General features: G+C 49.9%; 1 protein-coding gene across 4 annotated transcripts in view; it reads left to right on the top strand.

Annotated features, from left to right (window-relative positions):
• Positions 1 to 22412, top strand: part of SEMA5B (semaphorin 5B) — a 118593-nt gene that overhangs the window by 24202 nt on the left and 71979 nt on the right. Inside the window, exon 1 of one of the 4 annotated variants that reach the window (XM_037731218.1) lies at positions 9282 to 10119. The exons of the other annotated variants lie outside the window; for them this stretch is intronic. The gene's annotated coding sequence lies outside the window, so the exon portion shown is untranslated. Of the gene's footprint in view, positions 1 to 9281; positions 10120 to 22412 lie in introns of those variants that run through there. 4 annotated transcript variants of the gene reach the window in all.

Raw genomic sequence — 22412 nt, 5'->3', positions numbered from 1 at the left:
TTTTGGTTTCTCCAAAGGTGGTTTTATGTTTTGATTTGGAAGTAGACTTTCTTCTTTATGAGGTTTTTCCAGGTGGGTAGTGACTGCTTTCATTAACTTTTGTGTTCCAGTACTCTTCACAGTGCCTTGCACTTACTGGACATTCAAAAAACTTAAATAGACTTGAACTCAGCTGTCTGCATGCGTCTGCAGCGTGCTTTCTCTCCTTGGTGGCAACTATACCTGCTTGTTGATCTTCACCTGTCATGCTCACTAGGATGATAGACATATGATACACTATCAATGCTAGTAAATTTTTTGTAGTGCTTTCCAGCTTTCAAAGCACCACCTCATCCCCAATCTGTGGAAATAAGTATGCCTGAGGTCATCACCATTTTACAGATAAGAAAACCAAAGGGCCGTGTGTTTACGTGACATTTGATTTTCTGACTAGTTCTCAACCAATTTAATTTGGAAATGGCATCCAAAGCATTTTTCTTTGGGAAGAAATAACCCTATGCTCAAAAATGAATCCCTCTTTTAATATTTCTCCTAAACAAGTGCTCCAATGTTTGCTAAGAGACATGAATGACTTATAATGATCAACACCTGCAGGTCGAGTCTTCAGGAGGCCACTGTGGCTGGGGCTTCCCCTGACTCCCACAGTTGCCCTCCAAAGAACTGCAATTTATTGTCAGGTTACAGCTCTTCAGGATTCACAGCTTGAGCTTCTCACTTAGCTAATTGGTGCTTATTCTTCAAATTGGGTTGTTTTCGCCAGTGGAAGAGAAGCAGGAGTTTGTATCCGTCTGCCTGCTCTTGCAAGCTTTGCAGCAAGAAGATGAACTGGGAAACTTGGGGTGTCTCTTACTCAGAACATGTGCTCATGGTGATTATCCACACAAAAGCATTTGGGAGCAGGACACTGAGTAGGTCTGCTTCTGAGGGAATGCATGCATTCTCTTGTGTCTATCAAGACTGTGACAGGCTCCTTCGGAATGCAATGCACTGGGTTAATGGAATAGTGAAAATTGAGCTCTACCCACATCTCCCATCTGTGACGCCTGTCTACCTGACCCCAGCAGGGGGCTCCAAGAATGGTGCCCTCCAGCTGCCTCTTCACTTGCTGTCTCCCGATTACCCTATGGATTTCACCCATGTGTGTTCCTGCACTTGGATTTCTCCATCCCTGTGCTCAGTGGGGCCTCTTGACATGCTGGGATGCACAGACTATTCTGATTCTTGTGCCTTGGTTGTCTTGCTGACTTGTCTGTCACTTCAAAACACCTATAGAAATTATTGCAGATAACACTTATTTTGACATTGTTTCAAAAATGGCATTGCATGTGTATCTGGTCTCCTGGAGGGCAAGGATTGCGCTTGGCATTGCTTTTGGAGGAATGAGCAGCACTCAGCATGCACCTTATCATGTAGAATTTAGAGTTATCAGAGGAGTTTGTTACCCAATAAATGCCTGAGGAATGTCATCGCCTCTTCTTTTTGCTTTATGGATTCCCTGTGCTCTCTCATCCTGCCACCTTGCCTGGCTACTCACTGTGAGGTTGAATGCAGGTGTTGCCAGGCCTGGGCTTTTAAGGGCATGAGTGGGTATGAACTTAGCTCATGTCTAAATGCATTCTTCAGTACATTATAAATACATTCTGGATTTTTGGTCACTGGGAATTATTAAAGGGAGAGAAGTAGGAAGAGAAGAGTTGGATGGAGTTGGGGGATGTATTGAGTATGAAGGGAAAAAGCTTTGAAGATTCCTCCACTGCCCCAGTGGCTGCAGCTCTGTGTGAATTTTCTGCTACCACCAGCTAAGGTTTAAGAAAAACAGTGGGGCTCAGGGTGGGGGTAGTTGCCTCTCTAAAATCTATGGTTCTTGGACTTGTTTGTCCTTTTCTCCATGATACTCCTCCTGCTCCCCAGGCCTCCGCAGACAAGCTCACCCTCAGAGCGACTGAGCTGTGGCCAGTGGCTGCCACCCACTGTGTGAGAGAGAGTGGGGATGCTGAGGTCATTCCCACATTTAGACTCACCTGGTGTTTCCCTTCCAGCCTTGGCTGTCTGAGTTTATGGCCTCTTCCCACTGCCTTTCCTTATTCTCCAGCATCACCCCTTACCCCCCGCCGCATCTTGCTGGGGCACAGTACCCTGAGTTCTGGGGGGCTCTTGGATATGAAATCTGCCCTGCTCCTCCCAGGACCACCTCCTTGGGCTCAGCCAGCTCCCCGTCTAGTGCAGTCCCTTGCAGAGCAAGGCCAAGCCTCTTGGATTCGGCGTGAGTTCCCACTTCATCCTTATTTCTCGCCTCAGGTGGTTCACCACCTGGAGTGAATCCACTACCACCATGTACGCAGGTGTCTGAAAGTGCGGGGCTGTATTGGGTATCAAGGTGACTGGGTGTCACCTACTGTCATTTGGTGGTCCAGGATGCTAAATCCTTACAGTTCACCAGGAAGGTGCATCCCTCAAAAAAATGCCATGAACTCACCTGTTAAGAAGCATTGTGCACCCCAGGCTGGAGTTCCGGCTTTAGTCTTCTACAGCGGCAGGGTGTTGGAGTCACAGCAGGTTTGAGTCCCTGGGTTTGTGTTCCTGCTCTGCCACCTATTGGCTCTGTTGCTTTAGTTCCCTAGCCTCTGTCTCCTCACCTGCACCATGGTGTGATGACAATGCCCCCACTTCACAGAGCTTAGATAGGGTTAGATATGTGAAAACACCTAGAGCACTCTGGACAGTGCCCATGGCGTGCCAAGTGCCATAGAGGCATTCGCTGTGTTGATGCCCTTTTTGGCTCCTTCCTGCCGGGCCTCCAGGACTACCCCTTTGGCCTCAGGTTGAAACTGTTGTCCTGGAACTGCCTCATGAACAACTGGGCCCATGGCCTCCATGACTGAGAACCTTGGCCCAGGGTTGGCACTTGTGCCACCTCCAGGATGTGCTCCCCTGTCCCATTTCTTCCCAGTCCAGCTCTCCCTCCTGCCTTGCCCTATTCTATCCTTTGGGAGGGCTGCTCCTCTGTTTTTTGTGTTTTTTTAGGCAAAGTCTCACTGTGTTGCCCAGGCTGTATTATGGAGTGCAGTGATGTGATCTCAGCTCACTGCAGCCTCTGCCTCCCAGGTTCAAGTGATTCTCCTGCCTCAGCCTCCCGAGTAGCTGGGGCTACAGGTGCCCACCACCACACCCGGCTAATTTTTAATATTTTCAGTAGAGATGGGCTTTCACCATGTTGGCCAGGAGTCTTGAACTCCTGACCTCAGGCGATCATCCGCCTCAGCCTCCCAAAGTGCTAGGATCACAGTCGTGAGCCACTGTGCCCAGCCTCTGCTCCTTTTATTAGGAATCTATTTTCATGGCTCTCTTTTTCTCTCTGTCCCCATAGCTGCTGTGGTTGTTTGCTGTTTTCTTTTTTAGAACCTGTTTTAGCCTGTGTAGATTCTTGGGTATACACTCCGGAGATTGTGCTACAGGATGTCCGGTTGGGACCAAGTATCTGCATGGAACCAGATGCTGGTGGTCTTCATGGAGCCAGCCTCTTGTTCCATTGGTCCTATCTGTCTGACCACTTATCCCTGGGGAGGGGAAGAGCGAAGGGAGGATCCTCACTGCCCTCAGCCGCAGGAGGTAGAGGCTCATTCCTGGTTCCAGCTGGTCCTCATTTGCCTTAGGTACAGATGTCATTGCCTTTGGTGGTTTTTTTTTTTTAAAATCTACTTAAAATTCTACATTTATATTTTCTTCCAGCTGTGATCATACCTCAATTCTAAACCACCGCTTTGGGAAATGAAAGATGATGGAAGGTGAGGGGTGGCATTGCTTTCCCTTAGGAAGATGGTGTAGTGGGAAGGGGGGCCTCTGAGCTGGAACTCGACAGCCTGGGTTTCTAGCTCTGACTCCATCACTAGCTGCTGTGTGACCTTGGCTGAGTCACCTACCATCTCTCGCCCTCACTTTCCTCATTTCTAACATGAAAGGGTTGGACAGGTTGGACTTGCTGAGGTTGTCTTCCCACTCTCAGAGTCCGTAAGTCAATGAGTCTATTTAGTTGTGCTGACAGCTTTAGAATGGCTAATTAATGAGAGTTTAGTGGGAACACAATTAAGTGATAATGAAGGCCTCAGAAGTAAATCTCTTTACTTCTTGTAATAAGTTGAGCAGAGGAGACTTGGAGTGCCTTTTCACTTAGTGGAGCCCCTGGGAAGAGGGAACAAAGAGCCCCAGGCTCCTCCTTGGGGACTAAAGGAGGCCAGGAGTCAGGGACGAAGTCGCACCTCAGGGGAAGCTGGGTAGCCAGCTGACTGTCCTACAGCCAAATGGGCGGACTGACTAGCAGGGGAGGCCTGGAGCTACGTGAGTGGAGTGGAATACTGGCCGCTCTGCAGACCTGGGTAACACCCAACCTTCTGTCCATTTCCAAAACACGTTCACCTGCTTCGCCTTGTGGAATCCTCCCATGCCTGGTGAAATAGATCAGCCTGGAACTTTCATCTTCCCCATTTAACAGATAAGAATGGAGCCTCAGAGCAGTACCTGGCCCAAGGTCAAGGAACTGAGAAGTGATAGATCAGGATTCAGTCAGGTTTCTTGACCCCAAAGCCCTCGTCCTTTCCGCTCTACCTGACTAGCTCTTCCAGTCTGTGGGCCAACCTCTGCGGGCTGCTCTGAGTGGCCGACCCCAGTGTGAAGTGGGTCTCGCTATTCAGAGCACTCCCAGGTTTGTCAAGCCTCCCTGGGCCTTGGCTTTGTGGATGGGCCCTAGGAGAAGGAGATCAGGTTGATATATGAGCTGGGGATGGCTGGTCTGTGGTAAGAAGGCCCCGAGGGAGGCTCCTGTGAGGCTTCTCAGCATCTTAACAGGCTGTGGCCTTGCTGCTGAGATCTGGCTCAGCCAGGTACATCACAGTCACCGAGCTCAGCATGGTGGTGGTCAGGCAGTGTTTGCTGCCTGAGGTTGCATCAAGCCAGGAATGCCCCAAAGGGGGGGCGTGAGGAAGAGAAGGGGTGGTACCTAGAGGCTGCGGTATCTCTGTCCCAGGGAGACAAACCATAACAAGACCCAGTGAGGAGAGAGGCCCACTCTGGATGGTGTGGGGCAGGGGGCAGGGTCTCCCAGCCTGGGGGTAGAGGCCTCGGGCCAATGAACTTCCCTCAAAGGCTCTGGCTGCTGGTGACTTTGGCCGCAGAGACACAGACCTTGACCTTTCCCTTCTGAGTGAAACAGGGTGCAGTCATTATGCAGAGATGCAGCATCTTTGCTGCAGAGGGAAGGAGGAGAGGAAGGAGGGAGGGAGGGAGCATTCGTCTGGGTCCTGCCCTAGAAATGCTTCATGTAATAAAATCAGGATGACTTAAGAAATCCATTACCCCTCTTGGCCTCCCACAGTCACCAACAGGCGCTGGTGGAGACGGGGAGGGGAGAGTCTTGGGGACGAGCCAGGTAATGCGGCCTCAGTCTCCTGGCCTTTGAACCAGGGGATGGGGTAAGGTCCCCACCAGCTCTGACCTCATGCGGGTCTGGAGGAGATCTGTTAGGGAGGGGCAGAGGAGGGATTGAGAGGAAATGCCAGAAGGTAAGGAGAGAAGAGGAGGAGCTAGAGGAGAGGAGAGGAAACTGAAGGAGGTGGAGGAGAGGGGAGGCGAAGAAAGCCGTGAGAAAGCGAGAAGCCCACAGAACACAGGTGTTCAGGTGTCTGCCTTGCCGAGAAGTCTGTGACCTGGGTCGGGCTGACACTCTGAGCCTCGGCTTCTACACCTGAAGGGGAGATGGCAGTGCCCACTGCACTGTTGTGAAGGGGGAAAGGGCAGTTTGCAAACCGTAAGTGCTGCACAAAGTGATGTGTTGAATCCACAAGAAAAAAGAAGAAAGGAGGAAGGGAAGGTGGGGCTGGGGCAACAGGAGAGAGCCTTTTCAGGGGGTTCCCTGTCCTGGGGTGTGGACACAGGACAGCGGGTGGGAGTGGCAAGGCTGTTTGCGCCCCCTCCGGGAGACAGAATCCAGGGGCATCTCTAGCTGAGGGATCTTTGCCTGTGCAAGAACACTCCTCATGGGGCTGGGCAGATCGAATGCTACTTCGGCTTCCTTCCTGGAGGCCCAGGGCAGAGCAGGGCAGCCTTGGGCTTCAGGGACTCACAGAAAGTCCCAGTTTCTGACAGACTTAAATTCTTGAAGGGCTGAGGAGGCTGCTGTGAGGGGGGCACGGTTATAAAATAAAGTCCGTAGCAGAATCCTGCACAGAAGAACTAGAAGGACAAAAAGAAAAAAATATGGTTGAAGAACATTCTGGAAAGCCCCAAACCAAGACAGGGCACTAGAAAGGTAAAAAGAGAAAAATGTGGGTGAAGAACATTCTGGAAAGCCCCAAACCAAGACAGGGCTCTCAGTCCACGTGGGCCCAGCCCCACAGTCCCTCCTTCTACCGCTCATGCCTGGATCCCACCGCCGGTGCCCGGATCTTGGCATGTGCGAGGCCAAGGCGGGGAAGCACGGGGCCAGGGTCAGGGCAGCCAGCTCCCCTGGCAGGCTAGATTTATGATTTGGCTGAGCCGCGGAGAGAGGGAGCCTGCGACGATCCAGGGTATGAAAGGCAGCCTAGTGTTTCCTGGAGCAGCCGTGGTGCCAAAGGCAGGGACGTCCATCTGGCCTTGCTGTGTAGTACATTTGTCACCCACAGCCCGAGGCCCAGACAGCCTCCCTTCTGCTATCCATAGCCACGGAGGCCAGCTCTCACCTTCGGCAAACTCTGTTGTGGGACCTGCAACCCAAGTAGGTGATGAGTATGTATTTGCGGGGAACTGCCCCCTCTCTTAGGCTTTGCCCTCCAGCTGGCGCCCATCCAAGTTAATGTCTATCAATGTTCCGTGGGGATGAAAAGCCCTGGAGTCAGAGAGGGGAAAGGCCCTCAGGCTAGTGCCGTGATTTCGGGCTGTGTTCTGAGGAGCTCTGGAGCACCTCCAAGCCACCTTAAGAGCTGCTGAAGGAGACTGACAGCCAAGCTCCAGCCCTTGACCCATCAATGTAATGCTGCTTCTGTTTGATCTGGATATATACAGATATTCTAGGTAAGATTTCACTTGAAGAATGAGAAACGGAGGCTCGGAGTGTTGAGAATTGGTTCTGCTGCTGAAAAATAAACAGTTTGAAGACCACAAATCTGGTCTTATTTTGAAGAAGATACAATGGGCCAGAGAAGACCAGCAACCCAGCCAGTTGTTGGCAGAATGGGACTAGAATCGAAGCCTCCTGGCTCCCCAGCCATGATCTCCCCATGATACTGGGCCATCTCATTTGAGGTGCTGGCCTGAGCATTCATGGCCATCCCCTTTTTTCAACCCCAGGACCCCTCTCAAGCTTGTGTGCTGTGTCCTCTCAGCTTTGCCTCCACTGGAGGGGGCTTCAGGATGTAAACCATGTGTGGCCTAGGCCAGCTGCTTTCAGATATGAAGGGAGACCTCTGTGGCCCACCATGCTTACAGCTTCTTCTGCCCAGAGCCTGTCTCTAGGCAGAGATGCTCGGGCTGTGGCCACCCTGTCATCCCAGGGGCTGTTGGTGGTTATTGAGGGTTTTCTGGTAGACCACAGGCCATTGCCTCCTCTCCCCTTTCTGTCTCTGGAGAAAGTTGTCCTGTTCTATTCAGGCCTTCATTTGTCCATTTGGGATTCTGATGGTTTGTGCTGATCCAGCCACCCTCTGCCATGGTCCCTGGGTTCTGTTCCAGAAAACCCCAAACTAACATTTTTCCCAGGCACGTGCCTCTCTCCACCCCACCACCCGATGCCCTGCTTCCTGCAGGGCTCTTCCAGCCCTGGCCACAGTCTGCTCCCCAGCTTGTCTTGTCCTGGGTTACATTCCACCTCCTTGGCTGGACTTGCTCTTCCAACCTGACATATTGCCCCTCCGCCTCTCATTTCTGGGTTTACATCCCGGCTTTGCTCCCACTAAACACCCCTCTCATCTCCTTCCAGCCGGGCCCTTTCCCTTTAAGCAGCTTACCTGAGGGCCTCCTTCCCACTGCAAGAGCCGCCACCTCTGTTTCCTAGGATTCCATACAAGAAGAAATAAAGGATCCAGCATCTCTGAGGGCCAAGCATCATGGGGAGCACTGTACCTATTTCATCCTAGTTGATTCTCTGCACAGCCCTATGAAGTAGATATTAATATTCCCACTTGTCATATAGGGAAACTGAGTCCCAGAGATTTGGCAACTTGCTCAAGGTTCCACAGTTGATAAGTTTACCCGCCTTGTCCTGCCTAACCCCTGAGCCAAGGCAGTCAACCACAATAGCAAGCTGCCTAGGCCGTCACCTCGCATGGTCAAGCCAATAACCCTTAGGACTAGGGTGGCACAGCCTGTGGTGATCTGTCTCCAAAGCGCTCTCCCAAGTACCAAATTCCTCCCTGTGTTTACCTTGTCCCCCATTTCTCCCTGCAGATCCATCAGCACACACCCATCATGGCAGGGAAATGTAGGAAGGAGAGGCAGGGACCTCCTCAGTTTCACAGGCCAAGAAAGACTAATTAATCACTTTTGCACTTGTTGAGAACCACTATAATTGTTTGCAAAGAAGGAGGTAAATATGAAAGCCATAGATGGGGTCCTGGCCTCCTCTGTGGTAGCCAAGATATGAAACAGAGAGGTGTTCAGACCTACAGGTGGCTAATGCTGCCAAAGGCTATGGGATATCCTCTACTCCCCACTACGCTCTCTGCAGTCCTGGCTTCCCTCCGAATGAATTGTACAGGCAGCCTGGAGTTGCCGCTCATTCTTGTCATCTGTGAGGTGTCTTGGTGGGCAGCACACAGGAGGGAAGGTTGAGGAAGTCAAGATGCAGTGGTGCAGGGCTGGTGGCACACTCCAGAAGGGCTTGCTGTCCTCCCAGCCCAGGACCTGCAGGAAGCCTGGTGAGGAGGATGCGGCTCTCAGATGGGAGCAGGTGGGGAGAGGCTTCTGGAGAATGGGCATGGGGACAGGTGGGCATGCAGGGGGACAATGATCTAAATGGAAGCATAAAAGGACCTGGGCTGGGAAAAGGAGGGCCTGTGCTGCTATTTCGTGAAATGCTGCTTCTTCCAAAGTTGTTCCCTGAGAGTATTCAGCAGGGGGAGCCGACTGCTGACAGCAGCAGCTGTGGGGGAGGCAGGAGCGGGAGGGGTGGCATTATCACCCTCCCAGAGCGGGTGGCAAGGGGGCGGGGAGGAAGGGATGGTGTCTCCTGCCTGTTCTGGAATCTGTGTCTCTCACCGCCCATCCCCCCATCTCCAACCCAAGAGGAGAGAGGGATTGGATGAAATTAGAGAGGGACAGATAGATATACTCTGGGAAGATGCACACAGTGCTTCTCGCCCTCCTCTCTTGCTCACATGCACACAGACAGTCTCTCACACACTCTTACACACACTCTCTCTCCCACCCTCTCTCAGTCTCTAAGCCAGGGCATTATACCACTGCTCTCTGGTCCAGCCAAAGTTGGAGTATTCCTGGGATGAATAATCCACTCCGCGAGGATAAATCATCCTAAACCATCCTCAGGCGGCTTTGAGGAGACTAGGGAGAGGAAGCCAGCCCTTGTGGGGTGGCCAGGGCTTGGCCAGCTGGGAGGACAGCCTGGCGCTGGTGATTGGTGTGTCACAGCCGAGCTGCGAGCTGCTTCCAGGGCTTTTGTCTGGCGCTGGGAGTGAGGCTCAGCAGCGTGAGGGACAATCGGAGCTGCTCGGGGCAGGCTGCCGCTTGTGTCCTGCTTTCCCTGCGGCCAGACCAAGCTGCCAGAGCTGCTGGTCAGGTTTTCTCACCGACCTCACCTGAGCACAGCAGTCTGGATTGACTCTCCAGGGAAATGTTTTCTCCCTGCGAGCAGTAGCAGCAGTCCTGGCTTCCCTGGACTGAGAACCTCTCATCAGCCCCTGGAAGCCCCGAGCCGCTTTCAGGGATCTGGAACCTGTGTGCCTGTGGCCCCAGGTCTGCTTCCAGGCGTGGGCTGAAGTCCTGACCTCTGTTGCTGGGGGCGAGGAGTGGGAAAGCCCAGCTTCTGCCCCGGCTGTGGCAGACAGCAGGCTGATGGTGCTGGCTTCCCCGGGACTGCTTCTCCTGCCTGCTGTCTGATTTCCCTGCATGGTGCCCGCAGCTGAGCTGCTACTGGTGAGTACTTGTACAAATGTCCCTTTCCGCGTTCGCTGGATGTACCCAAGCGAGTCACAGTGGGTTAGCTCTGAAGCCGTATTTTCAGAGACGAGGCATTAGTTTGCCTCATCTCATGCCAGCTGGATAGGTGGGAGATCTAGGGAGCAGGGCCAACAGGGGGTGAGCAGGTGGGGTATCGGGGAGCTTGGGCTGCAGGTGTTTTTCTCAGAGTCAGGAGACCCTGGAAGGAGAAGTTTCTCTTACTGCTTCCCTCTCCTGGTTAGGTAGAGATGTGTCTAAGAGCATGTGGAAGGAGGGTGTCTCTGAAGTGCCCTGCACCCACAGGTGCTCCAGGCTTTTACTTGTACTCTGGCTGCCAAACCCCTGCTAGGTGAAGCGCTCAGAACGCAGAGTGATAGCTGCCCTTTCCTTTCCCTGGCCATGTGCTTATCCCTCCTCCCACGCTGACATCATAGTCCTGGAGCCATTGAAAAGCCTCTGTGATCCCGGTTTTGCCCTGGAGCCCCTGACCCGTGGGTTGCTGGGCTTCTAAGAGTCACTTTGCTATCAGCACTGCCAGGAAAGGGCACGGGAACTCTTTTTTGCTTCACAAACCGTAGTAAGTCCCCACTTTGAATGTGTACAAAATGAAACACAATGAGGCTGGAGAACCACAGCCCTTGGGACCCAGGGACCCTCTGTTACAGCCTGGATTCCTGCCTACCCATCAGAGCCTTTCCCTTTGGTGGTTACAGTTTTGTATTCAGCTTGGGCTTCCTCTGGGAATAAGGAGGTTTAGGGGGTTGCTACATGCTTCCTGTATCCCTAACGGGTTCTCAGTGATTTGTTTTGCTGTCATAGGGATGCCCATCTTCCTAGCATTCCTAACATGTCTGTGACCATGTTTTCTCTCCTTTTCGATAGTATGGTCCTTGATTACATCTCCCTAAGTTTCATACAATGAGTATGTTTGGACAGGGTAACCTCTGAGGTCCCACTGGGAACATCTCCAACTTTCCAGAAGGTTGTGTGCAGGACAACTCTGTGGTGTACTTCCAACCCCACCCAGTATACCCCAATCCTTTGGAGCTTGCCTGAAATCTAAGGCAGGGCTGAAGGACCGTGATTCTGACTCATCTGAGATTTTCCTTCTTAAAACTCATTCGGTAATTATGGCATGGAGGGTGAGCAGTGTTGAGATCAAGATTTCTCAACAGCAGCACATTGAAAGTTGGAGGCCAGGCATAGTGGCTCACACCTGTAATCCCAGCACTTTGGGAGGCCGAGGTGAGCAGATCACCTGAGGTCAGGAGTTTGAGACCAGCCTGACCAACATGGAGAAACCCTGTCTCTACTAAAAATATAAAATTAGTCGGGTGTGGTGGCATGTGCCTGTAATCCCAGCTACTCAGGAGGCTGAAGCAGAAGAATCGCTTGAACCCGGGAGGTGGAGGTTGCGGTGAGCCGAGATGGTGCCATTGCACTCCAGCCTGGGCAACAAGAGGGAAACTCCATCTCAAAAGAAAGAAAGAAAGAAAGAAAGAAGAAAGGAAGGAAGGAAGGAAGGAAGGAAGGAAGGAAAGAAAAGAAAAGAAAAGAAAAGAAAAGAAAAGAAAAGAAAAGAAAAGAAAAGAAAAGAAAAGAAAAGAAAAGAAAAGAAAAGAAAAGAAAAGAAAGAAGAAAGAAAGAAAAAAAGAAAGAAAATTGGAGATGGAGAATTCTTGATGGGGTGGGAGGGGATTGTCCTATGCCTTGTAGGATGTTTGGCTGCTTCTCTGGCTTCTACCCGTGGATTGCCAGTAGCACCTTCATTTGTGACAGCACCTTCATTTGTGACAGCAGCTTCATTTGCCTCCAGACATTACCAAAGGTCCCCCAGGGGCAAAATTACTCCTGGTTGAGAACTACTGGTTCAGGTTAACACTGCTGCTGCTGTTACATCTTCTCCTTGGGCCCTCATGTGTCCTTGGGTCCCCTGAGACTGGGTCTCATCCTAGCCAAGTGAAGTGAAGTGAAGTGTAACCATGTCTGGCCTAAGAGTGCAAAGGCTTGGGCTCTGGGCTTGTGTGATCTTGCTCACGTTCTCACCCAATCCTGACTGGAGAATCATTTCTCCCAGCCTCCACCAACTTCCAGCTCTTTCTAGTGGAAATGCGGTGGTGAGACTCGGCTGCTGGTTTGGGTCCTCCATCTGTGCAGTGTGAAGTCTAGGAAGGAAAATCCCACTGCAGGGTACCACCGTTCCTTCTTGACACCAGCCCAAAAGCTAAAAGTGGCATCAAGGCCAGTATGGGTTTAGCATCCAGAGCATGTGTGAGTGTACACACACGTGTGCATATAAGTACACATACACTTGCTTGCAGCTTTCTGGGTTCTGTACTGAATATGAATGATGTGGGGTGAGCCCTGCCCTGGGGAGCTGTTGAGGGAGACAGACATCATGTTCTGCACCAATAATGAAATAAATCAATCAAGAGGATTCTGTGCCTTGCTTGGATTAAGTCTCATCCTAAAGGCAAAATACTTCTGAGGAAGAGTAAGCAGGGGAGAAGAGCCTCTTGAGTTTCTCGTTATCAGACTCCCTGTGGGGTCACAGGAGTCCTGCTCTTCATCAGTTGAGGAGGACTCCATGAAGGAGACACTCCAGATCTATGATGTTGTGAATGCGAGGCGGTGTGGTGTGTGTGCATGTGTGCACATGTGTGTCATACATTGTGAAGCCCTCGGGTCCTTCTCTTACCCGACCGTGAGTTTGCGGGGCAGGTAGAGAAGACAGCTCAGCAGTGCCCTTGTCCCCTCCTGTGCAGGGAAAGTTACTCCTGGTTGAGAACCAGGTGCAGGTGAACCCTGCTGCTGCCATCACATCCTCTCCTTGGGCCCTTATGTGGCCTTTGGCCCCATGAGACTGGGTCTCAGCATGGCCAAGTATTTGGCCAAGGACAAGATCCTTCTGTGTAGGAAATATTTCCTCCTATATAGGAAAAAAGATGCCACCCTTCTTTCTATGTCTCCCATTGACTCTGCTGAAACTTGTCTTCAGAGATCCAGCTCTGAGGGACTGATAGGAAGCCTCATGTTGCAGAGAAGTTATGGCCAAAATCTGATTTGTGGAAGGGAGCTGAGAGGTGCTCCAGGTGCCACAAATCAGCAACTCAGCTCCTAATCAGCCTGATGGGCTTTGAAATGCCTTGTGTGATCCATTTGCAGCAGATTTTTCTCTGTAATGATGCTCGATTCTGGTAGGTAAGTTACAATCTCTAAACAGCATCTAAAGAACAGGGACAGGGAGGTGTCTGGACAGTGCTGCCTGGGATCTGTAGTCACCCAGACAAGCCACAACATATTGTTTTTATGGTCCTGAGTCTTCATGGCCTCTGCCCAACTATGCAGAATCGGTTTGCCCCCAACAACTGTTTGGGAGCCTTCGCCCTTTTCTTCTTTTTCTGACCTTTACTCCCCCAAGGAACCAATTTTTTCTGAAAAGTTCGATGGACATTGGAGTAAGGGAGAGAAATCTTGCCAGATGGGCAGCTTTGGGGTAATAAGCAACTCTGTGATTTGCGCCTTTCCAACCTCTAGAGTGTAAGGCTCTGAGGTTTGCTGTTTCATGGCCCCAGGGCAGAGCTGGATCCCATCTACTCTGTGTCTATTCTATTCAGTGCTGCTCTGTGTAACTTCAGAAGTGACGCAAGGATTACCCAAAGTGGAGCAGAGACAGAGAGGTCCTTCAGAGCCCCAGAGGCCCTTGTGGGCTGCCATAGAAGGCACAGTGAATGTCTGTGAGACCAGGCACAGAATCAGGAAGACTTCCCAGAGCCCTGGTGGGCCAGTCCAGGGTCGCTTTGAGGGGAAGTGCCAGGACACTGCTTCTGAAGCCTCAGTGCAGCTCTGCACTTGGGACCTTTCTCCCCATAACTAAGCCTGGCAACATCAGGCAGCACACCCCAGCTCACAGTCCTCCCTGACCCACCAGCAGCCTCTGTGTGGCTGCTGGGAATCTGCAGGGGCTCTGAGCCTCCCATCTGAAACTGATGGGACAAGGGGCCATCAGTGGACAAGAGGAGCTTCTCACAGGGTTAGGGGATTCCAAGGCCAGTCTCCCCTACAACCCTGAGCAGAGGTGTGGACTCTCAGAACATATGCTGGTCAGACGCAAAAAAGATTGTTTTCCTCTAGCAGAGCAGGGAGAAAGATGTGGAGAGGGCATTTTGGAGAAGAGGGGCTCCTGTTCATACTGCGCCAATTAGCAACAGAAACCCCACTGGCCATCCCCAACAGGTGGGATTATGCGGGTGGGATTCTTCTTGAAGTATACTGATGGCAGAGCCTGCTTCTCGGGATCAGAAGGGCTGCACTCATTCCTGCATTGATTTCTTTATTCAACTTTTACTGAGTGCCTACCAGACTAGTGCTAGGAGATGTGTCTCTGGCTTCGAAGAGCTCCCAGTCTGGAGAACGATGAGGCTAATCGAGGTGTGGTAGCCCTCACATGGTGTGAGAGCCCAGATGATGCAAGATTAATTGGTTTTCTGGCCATTCTCCTGGCACAGCTTTCCAGGCCCCACCCCAAGGCTTTAGGAGGTAACAGATGTGAGGTCAAGTCATAGCTGGAAGCAGCAGGCTTGCTCCCAAACTGCCAAGTCCTAGAGAGGCTTGTTAATCTCTGCCCCCCGGGGTGGCAGGAGGCTCCCCAGTGTCACTCAGTTGTCTGCTCTGTGTTAATTGCTCTCCGTAATCTGTTTGCTCCCTCTCTTCCTCCTGCTGCTGTCTGCCTGTCCAACTTTGGGACTGATCGCTTCGCTGTCAGTTTCCCATTCCGCCCCTCCAGGGGGATCCAGGTGGTTGGGGTTTTGTAGGCTCGACCTTAGCACATGGGGGATACAGAGGGTGTTTGATTTTAGCTGGGTATGGGCTTTGTCCTCTCCCTTCTGCCTCACCTCCACACTGGGGTTTCATGCTAGAGCCACGCCTTTGTTTCAGGAAACCTCACTGTTAGTTCCTGGCTCTGCCATTAAAGCCCTATCGCCTCAGTTTCCTCACCTACAAAAGGAGGGGTTTTCTAGAACAGTCGTTCTCCCAGTATGTTCCTTGCACCAGCAGCATCAGCATCACTTGGGGACTTGTTAGAAAGGCAGATTCTCAAGTCTCACCCCAGATGGAGAATCAGGATCTCCATGGTGGGGGCCAGCAGCCGGGGTTTCTGCATAGCTTCTGGGTGGTTCTAATGCAGCTCAGGTTTGAAGACCCCTACTCTAGCACATCTCTGGGTCCCCCTTCCAGCTGCACTTCTGTGTCTGGTCTCATCATTTTCTAACTTGTCGTAAGTTACCAGTGACTTGCAAAGATCCAGTAACCACATTCTGGAGCACTGCCAGTTATTTTGTGGTGATCATTAAATTCTCAAAATTGAAAAAAAAAATTCCACAAACCCAACCCCAACAAAACCCACTACTTATGTCCTGATTTTTCCATAGAAGATTCAAGGCAGTTTACATCCCCATTAATTTCAATGGCTCTCTTCTCCCAGTCCCTTTCAGGAGGAGGCTGCAGAGGTATCTGTGCAATCCAGTGACTGATACAGGCGTCCATCCATAGCAGACACCACAGCCACCTGAGAACTGCTGCTGCCCAGCAGCATATACACTCCTGCCCTTTCAGAGTCTCTGGAGAGAGTGGTGCCTCAGTGATTTTCATAAAGCCTCTATCCCCAGAGGAGAAGAATGCCCTAACATCTCTCTCCTGCTGCTGGCATTTAGCCCATTGCTGAGTTAATTCAAGCAGTACTAATAACCAGTTTGATGGGAGAGGACCTCTTGCAGACCCCTAAATCCCCACTCGCTGGGGTGCTGATAACAGGATAAGAATCCTGCCTGGCCACCTGCAGCCATTCAAAGACAGCATGTAAAAAGCCCGCCGCTGGCTGGATCCTGTGGAGATACCGAAAGAACCAGAACTTTTGTCCCTGTCCTTTGTGAACCCACGTATGGGGAGGACAAGACGGCATCTTCAATGTTTGGTAGAATTACCCCTCCACCTGCGTTCCCCCCCCCGCCACCCCGTCTTGCCGGCATCACTTTCCTGGAGGTCCTCAAACCCCAGCCCATCTGGCTCCACTGGGTCAAGCACAGCATCCCTTTTTCCACGGGTTCTGTGAGGGCCCAGCCCCAGCTGAGACCTCTCCCAGCCTTTCTGTGGTCTCCAAGGAGCCTGCAAGAAATGCAGCCTGAGAAAACAGCCTCCCTTCCCTTCCCCCACCTCTCTGTTTTTCTTCCCCATATCCCACAACCCCCCCATTTCTGGGCCTCACACAAGCTCCCCAAGGCCTGCTAGCTCACTGCCCTCCCAAACTCATGTTTTATGCAGGAACATCCCCATTCTCATGGAAAATGCAGCAAAGTTTGGGAAAGAATTTCAAACCTCTTTTGAAGAGGGTGGAGCAAATGCAGGGTTATAGGGTTAACTTCAGCTGACAGTTTTTTCTTGGCTGAGTGGACACCCCTTCGCAAGTGAGTGTGTGTGTGTGTATGTGTGTGCGTTTTCCTTGTTTCACTTCTACCCACCATTTGCATTGTAGGGAAGTAGGGGGAAGAACAACACACACACACACACACACACACACACTCACTTTCGAAGGGGTGTCCACTCAGCCAAGAAAAAAAGTAGTGTCCTATCTTGGATTTAAATATTCTCTGAGGCACAGGGAAAAGAGTTCATTTATTTTTTCAAAAATTAGAAGAAAAATGAAAATTTGTGTACAACTTTAGTTTCAGTGATTTTTCACAAGATCTCACGTTTCTTTGTTTCAAAGTGTCAAAAATGGTTGTATATAATTGATGTTAATAAAAATGAAACTAGCTTGTTGGGTATATCAAATTGTATGTTACAGTTTGTTCTGCTAATAATTCCAAGCTTCCCATTATAAAAGACCTGTCCTGTTAGAAGTCTCGCATCCACTCTCTTCTGACAGTTTTTAGTAAGTAGGCAAAGCCTTGAACAGAAGAATCCATCTACAACACACTTAGAGTAAGACAAAGGAGAGTATTATGTTTTCTGGACTTGGTGTTGGCAAGAAACAGAAAAGCACTTATTTCAAAAAAGGAATTGTGAAAGGAAGGGAGAGGGAAACCTTTAAATCTCATTGAACACAATTTACTCCACAGATTTTTATCTAATCAGCCTCATTCTTTGAGCCACCTTGAGTCACTTTTGATTCTTCTAACAGGTCATTTTTATCATCTTCCCAGAGTCGTGAAAACTGAAGATTTGCCTAAATAGGGACAAGCTTCTCTCTCTTTTCACATGTTAATTTATTTCTTCATTTGCACCATGTTTTTCCAAATATGGCTCCATTTCTTTTCACACGCAGTAGAAGACGGGAGGGACCACAGGATGGCGTAGCCACCCTGTTGAGGGATGGAATTTGCTTGGGAGATCCCCTTTCTCCAGGCCCACCCCTCCTCTCGCAAGATTTCAGCTATCTGCAGCACCGAGTAGCTGGGCGTTGGGGTTTGAGAGCTTTGGGCGGGTGGATCTGTCACATGCGGTGGCCATTCCCCTGTTACCCCTTTACAGATCTGCCTTCAAATCCTAGATCCAGTTCTTTCACAGAAGCTGGAGTTCCTGGGGACAACAGTTTTCTCATTTTTCTTTTCTTTCTTCTTTTTTTTTTAAGAGACACTCTGTCACCCAGGCTGGAGTGCAGTGGTGCAATCATAGATCACCACAGTCTCCAACTCCTGAGCTCAAGGGACCCTCCTGTTTCAGCTAGGACATAGCCAGAACTACAGGCAACTGCCACCGCCAGGCCAATTTCTTAAAAAAAAAAAAAATTTTGTTTTGTAGAGATAGGGTCTTGCTATATTGCCCAGGCTGGTCTTGAACTCCTGGCTGGAAGCAATCCTCCTGCCTTGGCCTCCCAAAGTGCTAAGATTACAGGTGTGAGCCACTGTGCCTGGCCATTTTTCATTACAGTAATCCATTTTACTTCCTCTTTACTTATAAGTGGAAATGTGCTTGGATTCCCAGGAACAATTGATTTTTCTGTAGGTCATTTAGAAAGGAATGTCAAACAACTTGCATCATTATATGCAGACAAAAAGATTGATGTAGCTTTTTTTACTTAAAATCTTACGGTGTAATTTTTAGAAATGGTTGGGGAACATAAAAATACTCTATCCTAGACACCTTATTCATTCTAAAAAGTTTTAGGATCCATAAATGTATTTGAAATCGTATATTTCAAAGAAGTCTTTGGGACAAAGAGGGGGAAATTATTTTTTCCCGTGTGTGATTTTTCTGGGCCTTTATATTTTCAGTTGTGTCCCTGGGGAATTGCCTGTGTCAGACAAATTTAGAATAAAATCTAATTTCCTCTTTCCTTCTCTGAAGCTTTCTTTTTAATTACTTTTCTTAAAGTAGGACTTTTTTTTTTATTTAAATTTTACTTCAGATTCAGGAAATACATGTGCATGCTTGTTACGTGGGTATATTGCGTACTGGTGGGGATTGGGCTTCTGTCGCACCCACTACCCAAATAGCAAACATTGTACAGATGGGTAACCTTTGTCATTATGCTTTTTTTTTTTTTTTTGTGACAGAGTCTCAAAAAAACCGATCTCGGCTCACTGTAACCTCCGCCTTCCAAGTTCACTCGATTCTCCTGCTTCAGCCTCCTGAATAGCGAGTAGCTGGGACTACAGGCACACACCACGACACCTGGCTAATTTTTGTATTTTTAGTAGAGATGGGGTTTCACCATGTTGGCCAGGATGGTCTCGATCTCCTGACCTCATGATCCGCCTGCCTTAGCCTCCCAAAGTGCTGGGATAACAGGCGTGAGCCACAGCACCCAGCCTGCCATTATTCTTAATGAAAACTATTTGTGATGTGCCCAGGATTCTGCTGTGGTTTTTTTTTTTTTTCTGGTTTTTTTTTTTTTTTTTTTTTTTTTTTTTTTTTTTTTTTTTTTTTTTGGAGCAGAGGAGCCCCAGGGAGAGAGAGGGCAAAGAGACAAAGACATGGGCCCAAACAGAAGGCCACAGACAGATGTGAAGAGGCAGGGACATATTGGCAGCCCCCGACTGGCAGGAATTTAGTGGCAAACCCAAGTGCTCTCCTTCTGAGTCCACCCCTGCTGGCTGGAATGGGAGTCATAGGGTCAGTGGGAGGACCTTCAAATACTTTGCCAGGCTTCTTCATTAACTGTAGAGTTAGGGAGGTGAGGCAGACAGACCTGAGGGAAGGGTTCATGCTGAAACTTCGGACCCTGCCTGCACCTGAGCTTCCAGTCCCTGAGGGATGGCCCTATGCGAATGAGCCTACAGGGCCACCTGGGGAAGGCAGTGAAGGACAAGAGAAGAAGGAAGGTTACTTGGAAAATTATGGGCAAGCCCTCCATAGTAAAACACTGTAGGAAGGAAAAGGCAGCCTTTACCAGCCTTGTTAGCTGTTTCTTTACTCCTCTGCACATAGGACCAATGATGAAGCTGATGATGAATTACCTACCAAGAGCCAAACTTTTGGAATGACCTGCCCTTGCTTCTCTCTCCTTCCCCCTCTTTTCCCTACCCCGTACCCTGTCCCTTGCCACTCCCCTTCCCTCTGCCTCCACAGCAGGGGTAAGATAATCATCACACTAACATTTATTGGGCAGTTACTGGGTACCAGGCTCAGGTGAACTGGCCTGGCCAGCCAGGCCCTGCCCGACTCTTATGTTCTATTTGGTAAACATCATAGCCTCCAATCTTTAGCGCTAGGTGAGGGCTGCAGACCTTCTCCTCGCCTCACCCCTGGATTACCATGTAAGTCAATCTCAGGCCAAACTCTGTCTCTCTAAAATATTTATTAGCAAACCAGCACAAAACAGTCACACAACCTGTTTTGGAAGCTCAAGGAAGTCCTGGTTCTCTGATCTTTCAAGTGCTTCAGCAGTACCTGGCCGGAAAGCTTCCCTCGAGACAAGTGTCACAAGATTTGGCCAACTACCTAGTGCAGGGGTTCTGAGCCTTGGAGGAGATGCTAAGGAAGTGGGGGCTGTTCACCCTAAAGGAGAGCTCTGTAGGGGAGACTGAATGAAGATGCAACTGACTGATTAAACACTCTGATGATTTTGGCTGGGTATGGTGGCTCACGCCTATAATCCCAACACTTTGGGAGGCCAAGGCACTCGGATCACCTGAGATCGGGAGTGTGAGACCAGCCTGACCAACATGGAGAAACCCCATCTCTACTAAAAAAACAAAATCAAAAATTAGCCGGGCATGATGGTGCATGCCTATAATTCCAGCTACTAGGGAGGCTGAGGCAGGAGAATTGCTTGAACCCGGGAGGTGGAGGTTGTGGTGAGCCAAGATCACGCCATTGCACTCCAGCCTGGGCAACGAGAGCAAAACTCCAGCTCAAACAAAATAAAACAAAAAAACCACTCTGATTATTTTTTAATTTTAATTTTTAAACTTTGAAATTCTATAAAACAAATATAGAAAACCACACAAAGTAGATGTTTTAGTAAGGGGCTATTATGTAAAGTTAAGCTCTTTCACCATCACCCAAGTCAAGAAATAGGACACTGGCAGCCATTCTAGAAGCTTCTCTGTGCTCCTCCAAAATTAGCTTGGCTTTCTTGTGTGTCTTTATAGGATCCCCTCCCACCCCCACCAGATGATTTATTGTGCACAAGGTGAGGCTCCAGCTTCCTGAGATCAGAACAACCCATAATGCATTGAACCTGCAGGAGAAAAACTTTAAGTTAGACTGTAAAAGGAGTGTTCAGGATTTTAGAATAATAGAAATCAGTGACATGAGGACAGAGAAAAAAATGAAACAAAACAAACAAACAAAAAAAAAAACCATATCCTTGAGATGACTTAGATGTACTTCTGGCTGGAGGCAGGGAAATAAACAAGCCTTAAAGATCACCCCAATGCCTGGAGCTGCCCCTCAAAATTAGACTGGCCACATGCCCATGCCCTTGCCTCTTCTGACCAGCAGGAGATTGACGACTGCTGCGGCTAGGGTCAAGAGAATGGACACAAGTGATCATCTCATCCCACAGCCACCCTGCCTGGCCAGCCGAGGTCTGCCTGGTGTCTGTAACCCCTCCTTCTGTGACCAGAGGCACGCTCTTCCTCCTGAAGTCTTTAATCCTGCCTCAGACTGTCAGAGAGAGTGACTCTCGAAAGAGAGAATGACCAGCTGGTGGACAGGCCTGGGATCTGAGCCCACCCCATTCCCCGGTGACCAGGGCAGCCGAACAAATATACTCTGGCCCTGGGCCCGAGGGACATCAGGCAAGGTGCCTGGAGGAAATGGGGCAGTAGAATAAGAGGAGAGTGAATGGTCTCTCTGCTTTTTCTCCATTCAGTGTGTGGTTTCCATGGGACTCTAAGTGTGTTTACAGGCAGCAGACCTGGGGGATGGGGGTGGTATATGGAGGGACCTGGGCTAAGAGGCTGCAGGGACTAGAAAGGGAAGACCAGGGGTTGCAGGGGGAATAGGAGAAGGGCTGGGGCACTTGAAAAAAACAAATAAAAAGTTGGCTGTTGAATGCTTTTTGCCAACCGTAGTCAATTCTTAATTATCCCCGTAATGGGCGGGAGCGGTGACAGGAATCATGCAAAGTAGAAAACAATCCCAAACCATTTAAGCTACATGATTTTTTAAAAGAGAGAGAAGATTTCCCTTCCTAATGATGTCTGGCTCAGGCCGATGTTAAATGAGGGAAGTATTAACAGTGAGCTCCCCAGGGATCGAGGCTAGAGCCAGTCTTATTTAATGTGTTTATGAATTATTTAGCATTCACATTTCCTGATTTTGTGAACCCGTGCTGGAAGGGGGCTGTCAGTCCTCTTAGGAGCCAGAGGAAACCTTCTTCCAGGGACTATGCCCTCACTGGAGGAAATCCTCCAAGTGGGAAATGAAGTTGGGTTTGGAGGTGTCAGGCTAACCAGCTGCTGCTCATGGGAAGCACAAGAAGTCAAGAGACTCGACCCTCCACCCGTGTCCAACCTGTGGCTAAAAAAAAGTGTGGATCTCTGCTCTAAAGCACTGCATGGCTCCCAACCTGTCTCTAAATTAAGTGCAGCCAAAGCCCTCCACTGTACGGTCCCAGCCTCTGCTCCTGTCACTGCAGCCATGCCCTGACTTGAAGCGCAGAGCTGGCAGGGGCTGATGACCTGCCATGGTCACATGGCCAAATGCAAAGCACTTGGAATTATACCCAGACTTCCGACTCAGAGACTCCATCCATCTGTGTCACACCAGATCCTGGATGCCTCCCAATCCCACATCACCTGTTTCTGGAATGGGACCCC

Source organism: Cebus imitator, unplaced genomic scaffold (genome assembly GCF_001604975.1).
Source record: "Cebus imitator isolate Cc_AM_T3 unplaced genomic scaffold, Cebus_imitator-1.0 Scaffold387, whole genome shotgun sequence".
NCBI lineage: Eukaryota > Metazoa > Chordata > Mammalia > Primates > Cebidae > Cebus > Cebus imitator.
This window is presented reverse-complemented; position numbering and strand designations above follow the sequence as displayed.